The following is a 13,607-nucleotide window of genomic DNA, read 5'->3' on the forward strand; positions in this document are numbered from 1 at the left end:
AGACTCAGGAGGGGAACAGGGCAGGAAGAGTACCAAGGAAACTCATCATACTCTTTCCAGTGGTTGTGAATACCTTAAAGAAAGTGAAGAGTACAAAGGGACTCTAACGTCTCTGTCCCACATTCAATTCTGCTCCTTTACGCTCCTTGCTCCCTACTGCTGTAGCTTCCCTCACCCTTTACAATAACTCCATAAACAAAACAACTGCCCTCAAACATTTCAGGCTACCCATAACTAATCAGTCTAGACACCTCTCCTCTGACATGTATCTATCGCACATCTGTACATAATGCTAACAGTTTAAGGTTAGATCTTTTTTGTGTATATGCTAGTAAGATTTTCTGCATTGTCATGGTTATGTAATACACAGACTCGTCAAAAACCAGTACATAATCTACTATGCATAATCAAGAAGCACATCATTGTTACAATGCTCTAACCTCATGTAACCCGATGCAAAGTATTTCGGCTCAGAACATCATGCCTTTAATAATACAAATAAATGAAAATAGAAATCAATACAACTAACTGTATTTGCAAGAGGCCCCAGCACCAATTGCTGTTGCATGTAGTTGCTCATTAAAACAATTATTCATGCTTCCAATTAGTCTGCATAAGCAACGTAGGATCTGGGGCAATGCAATAAACCACCATGTTTATTATAGCTATTATAGCTCAATTATGTAGCAAAACATAACCGAAGCTGTTAAACATAGAAAAATTTAACCTAAGCTTTTAAATGTAAAAAGACTTTGAAACTGCACGCAAGCACCAGACCTCACAAGCCTTACTCCATTAACACGGGACCCTTCTTTAATCTTACTGGGTTGATCGAGGGTCCTCTTTTGTTCAGTGCAATAGTAGCACAACAGATATGTTTTGCTATATTGTAGCCAGTAAGATGGCTCAGCGGGTTAAATGCTTGTTGCTGTGATCTGTGTTTGATCTGCAGGTCGGAGGTTCAAATCCCAACAAGGCCAACTGAGCCTTTCATCCTTCCGAGATCGATAATTGAATACCAATTTCAATTGGGTAATAATAGTAATGTATGTAAATATGTCCTATGTAAAGCGCTTTAGATTAAAGCGCTATATACAAAAATAATAATAATTATTATGATACCTGTAAAAATAAGGACATAATTGGGGGGAGGGAGGACGGAGGATTGCAATGGAGAGCAACATTTCTTCTACCAAAGCTATGAGTGTCAAGCTGGTTCAGAGAGCATTGCACTTTACTTACATGGGAAAAGAGGGACGAGGAGCGCAGTTCCTTGTGCATCCTTGCATAAACCACAAACCACAAAAAGCAAGTCCCCTAATGTCCTTGTCACCCATATTTCGGGCGTTGCCATAAACCCATAAAAGTAGCCCTCCCAAGAATATCATGGGGTTACCGGGCCACCAAACACCTGCAGTCCATCTTGGCACGAACCTAGGCAGAAGAAAGCACCTACAGAATGAAAAATAGGTGGCCCGGGAGTATCTCGTTTGTCCAAACCTCCATGAAGGAACAAGTTACGTAACTGTTGTTCTCCAGCATGGGTCTGGCATGGATTCACATGCTCATGAATATTCCCCGTCGTCAGGATGGGAATCCTCAGTAAAGAGAAAATCAGTTTCAGTTTCGTTTCTGAACTGTCTTTCTACTAGTAACCAATCACTGGTCTCTGGTTCATACTGCTCCTAGCCAATGACTGCCCTCTACCTAAGCCCCTCCTCTGGCAGCCATCTTCAGATTTGGTAGCACATAAAGTGGCAGTAGGACCAAGAGAAGAGCCGCAGAGGGGTAGGAGGGATGGTTTGCATGTGAATCCATGCCAGACCCATGCTGGAGAACAACAGTTACAGGTAAGTAACTTGTTCCTTCTCCAGCATGGGGTCTGGCATGGATTCACATGCTCATGAATATATGAATACATAGCAGTACACACATGCACAACCACGGGAGGTGGCAAGGCTCAACATTAAGCAATACATCAACTCAACATTAAGCATCTCTTACCTCTCACCAGGCTCACCTTAAGCGAACAGGTTGCGGAGCACTGCCTGGCCAACTCTGGACTCCTCCCTGCAATCCCGGTCGACGCAGTAAAATCCCGTGAAGGCGTGCGTTGACCTCCATGTAGCAGCCCTGCAGATGTCGAGCAGGGGCACACCAGACAGGAACGCCATGGTAGCAGCGATCGCTCAGGTTGAATGGGCTCTCGGACGGCCGGGCAACGGTTGGTTTGCCAACCGGTGACAGTGCATGATACAGCCGGAGAGCCATCTGGAAATGGAAGCCTTTGAGAGGGCCTTCCCTTGGTTCACAGGTCCAAAGTTCACAAACAGTTATGATGTCTTCCGAAGGCTCTTTGTGCGGTCCACGTAGAACTTCAGCGCTCTAGCTACATCCAGCGAGTGCAAAGTCCTCTCAGCCGGCGACAAAGGCGACGGGGAAAAAAACAGGTAACACCAAGGGCTCGTTGAGATGGAAGTCCGACGGCACCTTGGGCATGAAGGAGGGGTGCGCCCTCAGCACCACCCTTGTCTCGTGGAAAGTCAGGTATGGAGGCTTACAGGAGTGGGCCTGGATCTCCCCCACTCATCGTGCAGAGGTGATGGCCACAAGAAAAGCTGCCTTCCACGACAGGAACTTCAACAGTGCTGAATGCAGCGGCCTCGAATGGCGGCCCCATGAGCCTGGTCAGCACCACGTTCAGCTCCCACGCTGGGGCCGGAGTCTTCACCGGCGGGAAAGATCGGAACAATCCTTTCATGAACTCCTTCATCAGGTGATGGGACCATAGCGACGAGCGCCCCGGAGTTCTGGTGTAGCGGGAGATAGCCGCCAGATCGATCTTCATGGAGGCATGCGCCAGCCCCGCCTTGGCCAGCGATAGCAAGTACGGCAGCACTTGAGGAGCCGTAATCCACAGAGTGTTAATCTTCTGTGCATGGCACCAGACAGAGACCTCTTCCATTTGTGTCCATAGCACTTGAGAGTCGAGGACACCCTGGCCTTTGCAAGCACCTCCTTGCAGTCTGCCGGGGTATCGTACCCTCCAAACTCTAGTGCTGCAGAAGCCAGGCCTGAAAGTTCAGCGACCCCGGGTCGTGGTGGAGGATGGTGCCTCCTTCTCTGGCGAGAAGATCCGCTTCCGTCGGCAGTTTGACTGGGGGGGATGCTGACATGTCCAGAAGGTCCGGGAAACAGATCTAACTCGGCCATGCCGGTGCAAAAATGATCATCCTGCACCGGGACAGTCTGAGTTGACTGATGAGTCGCAGCAGTAACGGCAACGGTGGGAATGCATACAGGAACAGGCCGTCCCAGGGCAATGAGAAGGCATCGCCCATGCTCCCCGGCTGGGGAAACCTGCTGGCGAACCTCCGGCACTTGGCGTTCGTCGCCGTCGCAAACAGGTCGATCTGGGGATTGCCCCATCGTCGGAATAGGAGATCCACTTGATCCTGTCGCAGCTCCCACTCGTGGCATGAGCACAGCTCCCTGCTGAGTGAGTCGGCGAAGGTGTTCTTTATTCTTGCCAGATGGAAGGGTACCAAAAACATCCCCTGGGTGACGGCCCAGTGCCTCAGATCCTGGGCTTCCTTGGATAGGGCTGGGGATCTGGGGCCTCCCTGCTTCTGGATGTAGAACATTGTGGTGGCGTTGTCGGTGAAGACCCTTATTACCTTGCCCTTGAGGGACAGAAGGAACGACCTGAGGGCCCAGAACACGGCTCGGAACTCCAGGACATTGATGTGCAGTGACCTCTCCTCCGGGAGCCAAAGGCCTCTTGCATGGATATCCCCAGTGTGCGCTCCCCATCCCTCCAGGGAGGTATCCGTCATCACAGTTTCCTGATGTGCCGGGGTCTGGAAGTCCATGCCCGCCGCCAGATGCACGTGGGTGCCCCACCACCGGAGCGCTAGGCGGAAAGTCTCGTTGAGTGAGATCCTGTCTTCGAAGCTGCCCGCCGCTTACTTCCAATGGGCATCGAGGAACTCCTGTAGTGGTCGCATCCACAGTCTGCACAGGCGCACGAGGTAGACGCACGAGGACATCATGCCGAGCAGGGACTTGATGGACCTCACCCTGGCCTCGTCCATGGTCAACGGCCATTGTACCATGCCCAGGATGGCCTTTGTCCTTTCCTCTGACAGAGAAGCCAATTGCGCCACTGTGTCGAGCCTGGCTCCCAGGAACAGGGCGACTTGCAACGGTACCAGGTGGGATTTTGCAAAGTTAATCGAGAATCCCAGATCTGTGAGCAGTTGGACGGTCTTCGCTGTGTGTTCGACGGCGGGTTTTCTTGGTAGGTGTTGACGTGGATCCCCTGCAGGCGCAGCCGCGCCACCACTGGTACGAGGCACTTGATGAGCACCCTGGGCGCCGACTTCAATCGAAGGGAAGGGCCTTGAACTGACAGTGTCGCCCTTGGACCACAAATCGCAGGGATTTTCGATGTACTTTTAGAATGGGGATGTGAAAGTAGGCATCCTCAAAGTCCAGCGATGATAGGAAGTCGCCCTCCTCTAGCTGTCCCAGCACGTGCTGGAGGGTGACCATCCGGAACTTCTGGGACTTATGTACTTGAGGGTGACCATCCGGAACTTCTGGGACTTGATGTAATTGTTTAGACGACGAAGGTCCAGGATGGGTCTCCAACCGCCGGTCTTCTTCCGGACGAGGAAGTATCGTGAGTACACTCTGGAGCCCCGGAGCCTATTTGGGACGAGCTCGATAGCTCCATTTCTTAGCATCGCCCATACCTCCAGCAGCAGTTGAGGGACGTGGTTTTCCTTCCTGGCCACGGGTGGAATACAGGCACACTTCTTTAGAAATTCCAGAGTGTGCCCGCGGGCCAGGGCATCCAGCATCCAACTGTCAGTGGAGATGGACTCCCACACGCTGATGAATTTCGCCAGCTGCCCTCCCACTGGGGTGCTCAGGTGGGGGCCCGACGCTACGGCCGGTTCAATCCTGCATCGTCGCGGCCTTGCCGCCTTGGCGATGACGACGGGCTCCTCCTGCCTTGCCGCATCCTCTGTAGGCCTCCTGCGACGCGGAGCGGGCCGCTTGGCGGTACGACGAGGAACCGCCGCCGAATCCTTTGGAGGCACCTTGCTTGACTCTGGAGTTTCAAAAGGACGGCCACTGTTGTTGAAGAACACCCAAGGCCCGAGCTGTCTGTGTCCACCTTGATGGCCTGCAGTGACTCTACTGTCTTGCCAAACAGGTTGTTCCTGTCGAAGGGCATGTCCAGAACCCTGGTCTGCACGTCCTGGCGGAAGTCAGTGGGAGATCCTATTAGCCAACCTAAGCCAACCGCGCTGGCGAAGGCAAACGCTGTTTCCCATCTGACGAAAGCCAGTGTCGGCGATGTACGTGGCCACCGTAATAGCGTGGTCCGATGCCACTTCTTCTTGTAGGATTTCCAGGGCCTCAGTCCTCTTGTCGTCCGGGAAGAAGTCCAGCAGGGGAGTGATCTTAAACCACAGCTCCCTGTCGTAGCAGGCCACAATTGCGAGGGCGTTGGCCGCTTTAATAGTTGTCGCCGCCGACGAAATGACCCGTCGGCCCATGGCGTCCAGTTTCTTTCCCTCGGTGTCCGGAGGGGAAGTTGAAGCCGTCGCCCCCGCCGCTTTCTTCTTGGCCGCCGCGGAGACAACTGAATCCGGGGACGGCTGCGCCCTGAGGCACATGGGAGCGGAATCCAGGCCCCGGTATTTCTTCTCGTACCGGTCTCTCTTAGCAGGAGCCGTGGACGGGTTCTTCAGAAGCACCAGTCCCTCGTCCCAGATGTCGTCCAGTAACGGGACCGAAAGGACAGTCTTCCTCTTGGCCTCCCGCCGTTGGTAGAGGAAACCTTCCTTCTTCTGTTCTTCGGGGCAGAGCTGGAAGAGCTCAGATGCCCTGGCGATCATGGTGTGGAAGGAGCCAATTTCGTCAGGGGGGGAGGCCCGAGCGGGTGGTGATGGAAGGTCCATTCCGTCGTCGTCACCGTCGTCATCCGTTCCCGTCGTCGCTGTCTCCGTTCCTGTCTCATCCCTCGGAGGAGGGGAAGGAGGTGAAGGCTGTACAGGCTGGAAAGGAGGAGGGGGATGAGTTCTCCTCCCGGGGGATGAGTTCTCCTCCGCTTGTTCGGTGGGCTTCCCGATGGTCCAGGCTCCGCTGGATTGTCCGCTCGGGGTAAGGGCAACCTTGTCCTTATCTCCGTACACAAGTCTTGAATAGCCATCAAGACTGCTCCTGAGTTGTCTTGTGGCGTAGGCACTGGTTGCAACAGGAGTGACGGTTGGGGAGTAGGATCCTTCGTCCCCACCACGGCCCGCGGTTCCTCGTCAGCACCACCGTCGCTTTCTTCGTCCACCTCATCGGGATCCTTCCCGTAAGTCCGGACCTCCTCGAACTTCTTGTCCAGGATCTTTGCGACACCAGCCAGCTCATCTTCAGAGGTGGTATCTGTGTCCATAATGGCTACCGGGCCCCCCCCCCTCTTTCAACACCCGAGGTTTCACGGAGGTCTTATCGATAGGCTGAATAGAGGATTCCCTCCTCGGATGGCATGGTAACTCTAGGCCCAGAGGTCGTCTCCACTGGGATAGCCTCTGCAGGCTTCACCAGGGCCGCCACGACTCCCTCGATCAAGGCCTTAGCCGGGTGAATCAGGGCCTTCGTGACTTTGGGCGCGCCTGAGGCCTTCACCTTGGGGGAAGGGTCACCACCTCGCTCCCCCTTGGCTGTCTCCATCGGGATCGACCAGGACTTCTACAGAAGCTTACCCGGGTTCTCCGGTTTCCTCTTCCCCGAGCCAGAGCGTTGGCTCGTGGTTGATGGCGTCAGTGATAATGCGCCCTGCCTGGCAGCCGAGGAGCCCAACCGATCGGCGCTCCCGGTGCCCGCGGCCTGGCGGTGCTTTGCCTTTTGTTGGGGCCCCGTCGCCGGAGCACCCTCAAAGGTCTTAGAAGACCGCTAAGACTTCTTCCTCTTCTCACCTGCTGCTGAGCTCTTTCCCTCTAGCCAGTTGGCGGGTCGAGTACGACGATCCCTCATCGTTCGTTCGGACATGTTCTTACAAAACGCACAGTCCTTCCCCATGTGCGATTTGTCGTCGAAAAGGCAGTAGAGGCACCAAGAGTGCTCATCCTCCTTAAAGACGTTCTGTAGTCCGCACCCAGGGCAGCTCCTGAACAGCTTGGATCCAACAGGCGTCATGCTTCCTTTGTCTTGGGCCATGTCCACGTGGGGTAGGCCTCAAAGATTTTCTGGAATCCTCCGAGAAGTGGAAAACATGACGAAAAAGTGCCCTTCAGGGGCGTAGAAAATTCCGAAAACGGGTCCCCGTTAAGCAGAAGTAGAGTCAATGGAGCTTGAGGCTCGATTGACCGAAAATATAAGAGTAAACTCTTCGAAAAAACGCGAAATACAGTAAAAGCCCGAGAGCTACAGCACGAGGACTCCCAACACTTGACCGTGCGGTAAAAGTCTGAAGAAGGCTGCCAGAGGAGGGGCTTAGGTAGAGGGCAGTCATTGGCTGGGGGCAGTATGACCCAGAGACCCGTGATTGGTTACTAGTAGAAAGACAGTTCAGAAACGAAACTGAAACTGATTTTTTCTTTACCGAGGATTCCCAGCCTGACGACGGGAAATATTCATGAACATGTGAACCCATGCCAGACCCCACGCTGGAGAAATAAAACGTACATTCAACAAACAAGAGACTCAGTAACTCATGTTCATCACCCTCCATTTAAACGCAACACCCCAGCTATTTCTCTCCCCTCCTCCAATCATTTAATCTAGGAATGAAAGGCCTTGCACTCCTATCCAGTTCATCTACCCTCGAGCCTGGTGCTGCATTGCACAAAGATTTCTCAAATAGAAAACGAAGAATTACATGAACAGGTTCAATCAAATCAAGGAAGGCAACTGGAATGGTCTGTGGGACAAATCAAAGAAGAAACTGGATAATAGCACACGTTTCGGCACGTTTATAGTATGGCTGTACTAGGAGTTACCAAGGACTAAAGTAAATGTCGAGGAACCCTAGACAACCTGAGGGTGCCGGGGGACATTGGAAATGAAGGAAAATGCACTGACACCAATTTATTGGTGGTGCAAAGGTCGAAATAGACCACAGTTAGTAAAAGTGCCTTTCTTGCAGCCACACTTAAGGCATGAAATGCAATCCCGCCTGATCCGAGAGAGACTAAGGGCCTCATCACTGGTTGGGCGCAGGGGCAGAAATGCAGCAGTAACGCTATTACCGCTGCATTATCACCCCTCCCAATCCCGAGTTTGGATGGAAAGTAGCAGATTTACCTCAAGCTTTGAGCTGAAGATAAATCTTGCCACTTTCCGCCAATTTGTGGTGCTATTACTGTGGCACTATTAGCTTGTTGGTAATGGTGCCGATACTGCCACATAGAGTCCTATGGAATTAACAAAATGGGGAGTAACAGCCTTACCACAAGTCGGGATCTGGCGCAAATAGCGTCAGACCGAGTTGGGGTAACACTAGTTGCGTGGTCGGTATCCCTGCAGATTTACTTCTGTGATACTGCCAAACTTTTGATGAGGCCCTAAATCGTGGGAATTGTTGAAGAAGTTAAAAACCTATAAGTCTAGGTAGTGCCTCCCCTGGCGTTTGGCCTGGATTGTCTTTGGCTGGGTTCTTGTATATGTTTGTATACATGTTTTGTTGTGTTTAATATCTAGCATGGAGTAGAGCACCCGTATGCCTCTGGGCCTTTTGGTGCGTGATGTAAATAAATTTACATAACATAATAACCACTAATAAACTAGTTGGAGGTAACAGAAATACTTTATATGGTCCTGTGGCAGAAAAAGGTTGCGAGAATAGATGTGCTAATTGTTAAGACGGATTTCTGAACTCTGACCTGGTGCGCAGAGGTTCAGAAGGCCAGCCTAGTTTCTTGGAATAGGGTAACCTTCTGGTCAAACCAGACCAATCAAGGTAGCTTGGCGGCGGTCAAGACTAGATCTCAGGGGGAGTGAGGGTGACTGAAAGACCTCAATGAGCACACAGAGTAAAGGACACTAACAGATCACTCCCAAAATACAAATACATGTATTGCAAGGCCTTTGCAATTCAACACACAGTAAGAAAATCACAGCAATACTATTAAACCAATACAATCCTATCTATACACATGTATACAAGACCAATGGGGTCTAAAGGATGAATGCCCCAAATGGGTCTACAACCTAAACAGGGAAGGAAGCAGTCAGTGCAAATAGTCTTTAGGCCCTTCTTCATCAAACACAGTCCTAACTGAAAGGCAGTCCAATCCCTAAAATGAGGGGAGCCTAATGCTCAAATGTACTTGCAAAGCTGGCGTACACGGTAGTTCAAATGGGCGAAATAGGGTCTTTTGTAGGGGCTGTAGCAGCTCAGGAAGGCCGGTGAGGTGATGCAGAATAGGTTCCCACTAATCGAGGAGGGCCTCCACTTGAAGGGCTGAGTCGATTCCAAGGGTTGGGAATAGTTTGCTAGTTTGCACTAGCAGTGGAAAGGAGAGGGCCTTCAGGTGCCACTTGTGCGTGAAAATGGTGGATGCGCTAGGGGCCACCGGTTAGGGTTACAATTACTCACTGACCCCCGGCGCACTCTGGACCAAACTTCGGCTGTCGAGTCCACTTCGGTTGCAGGTCCAAATGCGGCAATCTCGCGGCTCTGCAGCTTTTAGCGACAAAGATACAGCGTTGATTGCCTTATGGGACAGTGGCGATTTCTCCGCTCCTGGTGGATGGATCAGGCAAGTTCCACCACTGTAGCAAGCTACAGGGCACAGAGGACCACAGATGCAATGAACTTTCAAAGTTAGTCACCACAGCTGGGCGACACAGTAACCGCGTGTACTCCGGTTCGGGCACACTCACTTTACTCCAGATCTAGGAACGCCAAGTGTAGGAAATTAGGTGTGAGTGCCGTGAACACAGAGCTTACAGGGTACCATGTTTCAAGGGCCTCCTCGAAACAGCCGCGGTGACAGAGCAAAGGTCCTGCGTAAGCTGGTCAGCCCACTGGTTGGCCCAGGGACACTTCCTAGGAGGCTTACTTGCAGGTTCTGATGAAGGTGCTGAGAATAGTTGGTCCCACTATTCCAATGGGTCAAAGCGTCTTCCCAGACCTTCTAGGGCGACCAGATGCAGACGGTCCCACGGAACGACAGCGGGCTCCGGGTGCCAAACATTCCAGCGGCTCACCAGCGGTTCCTCGACTCGGCTTCGTAGTTTCAGGATACTTTGATCCTATCCTTCGTTCAGTGAGAACTCCAGAGATCGACATGGTATGTGTGTTTGGAGCCTTGCCTTATCCAAAATCTCCTTTGCGCCAAAACGAAGAGGACCAATGGGAGATCTGCTCACATACAGGCATGCCATACGTGGCCAATCATGGACCACAGTGGTCCCAGGCATTCGCAGCACACCAGACTCTCTGGCACCCAGGATGTGTATTGGAACTAGACAGTCCACGACCTGGGGGCACACACACAAGAGATGCAGAAGCCTGTGAAAGCTTGATATTTCGTGGGAGAATGCATGCCCAAATAAGGACTGACCCGGGTCGGCTCGACCTGGGGAAGGTGAAGGGACAAGATGGCCAAAGGATAGGACAAAGAACCTCGTGGCATGGCCATTTTGGAGCCAGGCCACCTATTCGAGCCAAACGCGATCACCGCGGTTTACCTGGCAGCAAAGAGTTAAAAACATGTAAAAACATAAAGCTGCCACCAGCCCTGTCCAAGACACATCTGCACTTCTAAAAAATCCTTCGAGAGTATCTATGGCCTTTGGAAAGGACTATTAGACCCAAGTGCACTGTACTGTAAGGTACCTTGTGCATTTGTTACATGTTGCAGAAAAGTTGGACAAGGACTAAGGTAAAAAAAAGTCTCCCAGTACTGACTGTCTTTACGGGCATGTCAGTTTCCCCATAAGAAGTGAGCGAAAAGCCCAGAGGAGTGCAGCAGAAGGCTTTGCTACTCGGGCAAAAATGGTGTTTAAACAGGGCAAGAAGTTGGGGGGTGCACAACTGGAGGGAAAATAACACATGAAATGGAAATCTTTCCTAACACTACTTATAATGCCAAATCTGTAATGAGGAAAAAACGCCCAAAAGGCCAAAGTTGTCTGAGCAACCACAGACAGAAGTGGCCAATAAGCTTAGGGGAAACACCTAGGACAGTGAAGAATGAAAAGCCAAATGCCAAAGATTGAAGACACCAAGTTAAACTCATTTAGTAGAGTAGAGTTGAGGCAGTCTGACCAGTGGAGAGCGTTTCTTTGCTTTCTTTCCAACGTGTCACACAAGGAGGAGCTGGACATTAAAAAAACCCTTGCAATCGCAGAGCGGAGTTGATAAGAGTTGAGGCAGTCTGTGCAGTCCACGCAGGCCGTCCTGGCTGTCTTGGTCATCCAAATTGCGGGTGAGTCTGACTGATCGATCGAAACTTTGCCCGCTCTCTTCCTTCTCACTTTACATGATTTTATTTTGACTCGCAAACTTTGGAAGTGTTCCTTTACTGACCTGCTCAGCCCCTGGGGATTTTCATAGGTGGCTAATTGCGACGCTCGCTTACGGTCAGCGAGTGCATTTTAACTTTCACTCTTGTGACAATCAAGGGTGCTCTCCTGCTGCAGCTTATGTCCGACCTCAGAAGCGGGGAAAAAATGAAGTCAACTAATCATGCTCAGATTTTTCATGATGAAATCTTAGCTGCTATAAATTTACCTTTTCCACCCTCCCCTGTGGCGGGGGGTTTATCACCAACACAAGGAATACTATCTGATTCCATAGTGCCCACTGCTGGCCAGTGCAGAAACCTAAGAGACACAAAGATTACATCTTTTTTTACCACTGTTTCTGTCCACCTGCCCTATCACCCCTTATCTTATGGATAACTTGATAACAGTGGAATCCCTAACATCTTGTCCCCTAGAACCCACTGATTTCAGGGGTGGCATAACAGTCCAGTTGTCCCTGCCTCTCACTCATATTATCCATGTGGCTCCAACCGACCTGAAGCCAATGGAAATTCCCCTGGGTTGAGCTTTGTGATCAACTTGTCTAACCGGAATCGGCATCACCCTCTTGGTTCAGATTCTTTTTCTTCATCATCAAACTCTACGCCGGCCCTCTTACTTCCTAGAATGCTTTCTGCAGCTCTGAGAAGAAGTGATGATTGTAGTGGGGATAGCCAAGGTGTACCCTTGGGTGAAATCCACCAAGTACTTTGTATTTTAGTTTCCCTGTATGGAGGTTTACAGCGGGAAACTAAAGCCTATTCTGTCCTCTTGGAATCCTTGCTGTTCACATTTGACAACATAAACTTCCATGTTAACGCTAAAGAATGTTTGTTCCATCACAAGAAAGTCTCTTCCACACTCTTACACTCTATGCGGCCTGTTCCCTGCAATAAGGTGAATGTTTCACAGGATCAGGCTAGTTCAATGCAGCCTCAGCAGGACCCTTGTGCTGGGTTAACTTTGCAACATGGAGCAGCACTTTCACAATTGAACAATAACCTCCTCAGTCCTGCAGATTTGCATTCTAGAAATGTCAGCGCACCTCTTGCAATCAGCCCCTCCCCTGCAACACTGAATCCTTCAGATGTTTCGATTGAACCAAAGTCCTCGCAAAGTGGGAGTTCTGCATTAAATGCAGAGGTTATCTGTGTTGATGACATGTTCAATGAAGATATTTCAGATCAACCTCTGGGTACCAGTGTTTGTCCTTCTTAAACATCCTTTGAGATGCAAAATGTGTGGTACACACCCGGCACCAGCAGCGAGTCCTTGGTTTACAAGATATCCGCACTGGTGTAGACAATGGCATGTTTGAATGATGCTGTAATTCATCCTGAAGTACCAAAGGTTATTTCTGTTCCTGGTGGTCTATTGATGAGTAGTGCCTCTGAAGGTAATCCAGCTCCTATTGCTGTTTCAAGTGAAGGCTTGAGTTCTTCCCTCAACACTGGTGGCCTGCCTACGGGCTGGGCACTGGGCCCACAAGAACCGACTTTGGGCCCGCAAGTACCGGCTCTGGGCCCACAAGTACCGGCTTTGGGCAATGGTCCGGCGGTGGTTATCACAGGGCATCAATTGAATTTAATTGATGCCTTACGAAGTGCTCATAGTATGAGTACACATGAGGGTGGCTTTTATTTGATCGTCTGCCTGCTGGTGCAAGGGTTCTCCAAGCACCTGGACACTTGAACATTGGCCACAGTGCCGAGGAATACGCATTAAATCATCCTTTTAGGATTCTAATGGAAAGCGTTCTCTGGTGTTGGCCTTTGATTTGTTACTTTTCACTGAAAAAAAGTTTGTTGGAGAGGGTTCATCCGTGGACAGGAGGCGGGTGACATCTGTTGATTCCATGCAATGTAGTGATGTGTTAGAGGAGCAAGTTCTATCCTTGAAAAGGAAAATTAAGGTTACAAAGGAGAGTAGGGATTAGTCTTGGGGGGTGTCAAATTGAGAGCTCTATGCAGCCTCCTCCTCCCCTCCTTACAAGCCTAGCTTTCCTTCTTTCATATCATTAAACTCGTGGCTATCAGCATCTTTTTACCACTCCTGAGCTGGGTCTTTTG

General features: G+C 50.7%; 1 protein-coding gene across 3 annotated transcripts in view; it reads right to left on the reverse strand.

The window, feature by feature from the left end:
- Nucleotides 1-13,607, reverse strand: part of UBXN2A (UBX domain protein 2A) — a 720,890-nt gene that overhangs the window by 169,806 nt on the left and 537,477 nt on the right. The window lies entirely within an intron of this gene.

This window comes from Ambystoma mexicanum, chromosome 4p (assembly GCF_040938575.1).
Source record: "Ambystoma mexicanum isolate Mex_15411 chromosome 4p, UKY_AmexF1_1, whole genome shotgun sequence".
Lineage (NCBI taxonomy): Eukaryota > Metazoa > Chordata > Amphibia > Caudata > Ambystomatidae > Ambystoma > Ambystoma mexicanum.